Source organism: Arachis hypogaea, chromosome 18, assembly GCF_003086295.3.
Source record: "Arachis hypogaea cultivar Tifrunner chromosome 18, arahy.Tifrunner.gnm2.J5K5, whole genome shotgun sequence".
Lineage (NCBI taxonomy): Eukaryota > Viridiplantae > Streptophyta > Magnoliopsida > Fabales > Fabaceae > Arachis > Arachis hypogaea.
In genome coordinates, this window is record NC_092053.1 from 51,011,090 (window position 1) to 51,013,386 (window position 2,297).

The 2,297-nt window shown below is 32.5% G+C and overlaps 1 non-coding gene across 1 annotated transcript; it reads right to left on the reverse strand.

The window, feature by feature from the left end:
• Nucleotides 1–1,746: 1,746 nt before the first annotated feature.
• On the reverse strand, nt 1,747–1,854 carry LOC112774424 (small nucleolar RNA R71). The gene has a single exon (XR_003188916.1). It is a non-coding gene; the product is annotated as a small nucleolar RNA R71 (small nucleolar RNA).
• Between the last annotated feature and the right edge of the window lie 443 nt (nt 1,855–2,297).

A 2,297-nucleotide genomic window follows, 5' to 3' on the forward strand; every position in this document is an offset into this window, starting at 1 on the left:
TTGTTTTGTGTCTTTTCATGTTTATCATATGCATTCTTGAATTCTTAGTGCGTAAGCATTAAAGAATTCTAAGTTTGGTGTCTTGCATGTTTTCTTTGCATTGAAAATTTTTCAAAAATATGTTCTTGATGTTCATCATGACATTTAAAGTGTTCTTGGTGTTCATCTTGACATTCATAGCATTCTTGCATGCATCACATGTTTTGATCTAAAAATTTCATGCATTGCATTTTTTTGTGTTTTTCTCTCTCATCATAAAAATTCAAAAATAAAAAAAAATTATCTTTCCATGTTTCTCTCATCAAATTCGAAAATTTGAATTGACTTTTTCAAAAATTTTTAAAAATCAAGTTGTTGCGAATGAGTCAAATCAAATTTTCAATTTGAAAATCTTATCTTTTTCAAAATCTTTTTCAAAAATCAAATCTTTTTCAAAATTATTAGTTATTTTCGAAAATTTCAAAAATATTTTTCAAAAATCTTTTTCTTATTTTTATACCAAATTTTCGAAAATAACATAATCAATTAATGTTTTGATTAAAAAATTTGAAGTTTGTTACTTGCTTGTTAAGAAAGATTCAAACTTTGAGTTCTAGAATCATATCTTGTGATTTCTTATGAATCAAGTCATTAATTGAGATTTTAAAAAAAAATCAAATCTTTTTCAAAACTAACTCCAATCATATCTTTTCAAAAATATCTTCTTATCTTATCTTTTTCAAAAATATCTTTTCAAAATATCTTCTCTAACCTCCTAACTTCTTATCTTTTCAAAATTTGTTTCAACTAACTAACTAACTTTTTGTTTGTTTCTTATCTTTTTCAAAACCACCTAACTAACTCTCTCTCTCTCATTTTTTCGAAAATATCTCTCCCCTTTTTCAAAATTTCTTTTTAATTTATTAATTATTTTAATTTAAAAAAAAAATTTCGAAAAAAAATACTAAACTTTTTCAAAAACTATTTTCAAAAATCACTAACTCCTTTTCAAAAATAAATTTCGAAAATTCCCTCCTTCTCTCCCATCTCATTCTATTTATTCATTCATATCCTAACATCTCATCTCACATTCCAATCCTCACAGTTGTGTTTCTTCCTTTACATCACATCCTTTATCTCCCCCTCTTCTTCTACTTAGAAAGGGATCCCTATACTGTGGTATAAAGGATCTCTATTATTATTATCATTTTTCTGCCCATTCTTCCTTGTCATATGAGCAGGAGCAAGGATAAGAACATTCTTGTGGAAGCAGATCCAGAACCTGAAAGGACTCTGAAGAGAAAATTAAGAGAAGCTAAAATACAACAATCCAGAGATAACCTTTCAGAAATTTTCGAACAGGCAGAGGAGATGGCAGGCGAAAATAATAATAATGAAAGGAGGATGCTTGGTGACTTTACTGCACCTAATTCCAATTTACATGGAAGAAGCATCTCCATTCCTGCCATTGGAGCAAACAACTTTGAGCTGAAACCTCAATTAGTTTCTCTGATGCAGCAGAACTGCAAGTTTCATGGACTTCCATCTGAAGATCCTTTTCAGTTCTTAACTGAATTCTTGCATATATGTGATACTGTTAAGACTAATGGAGTAAATCCTGAAGTCTACAGGCTCATGCTTTTCCCTTTTGCTGTAAGAGACAGAGCTAGATTATGGTTGGATTCTCAACCCAAAGACAGCCTGAACTCTTGGGATAAGCTGGTCACGGCTTTCTTAGCCAAGTACTTTCCTCCTCAAAAGCTGAGCAAGCTTAGAGCTGATGTTCAAACCTTCAGACAGAAAGAAGGTGAATCTCTCTATGAAGCTTGGGAAAGATACAAACAGTTGACCAAAAAGTGTCCTTCTGACATGCTTTCAGAATGGACCATCCTGGATATATTCTATGATGGTTTATCTGAGCTATCAAAGATGTCACTGGACACTTCTGCAGGTGGATCCATTCACCTAAAGAAAACGCCTGCAGAAGCTCAAGAACTCATTGACATGGTTGCTAATAACCAGTTCATGTACACTTATGAAAGGAATCCTGTGAGTAATGGGACGCCTATGAAGAAGGGAGTTCTTGAAGTTGATACTCTGAATGCCATATTGGCTCAGAATAAAATATTGACTCAGCAAGTCAATATGATCTCTCAGAGTCTGCATGGAATGCAAGCTGCATCCAACAGTACTCAAGAGGCATCTTCTGAAGAAGAAGCCTATGATCCTGAGAACCCTGCAATAGCAGAGGTGAATTACTTAGGTGAACCTTATGGAAACACCTATAACTCATCATGGAGAAATCATCCAAATTTCTC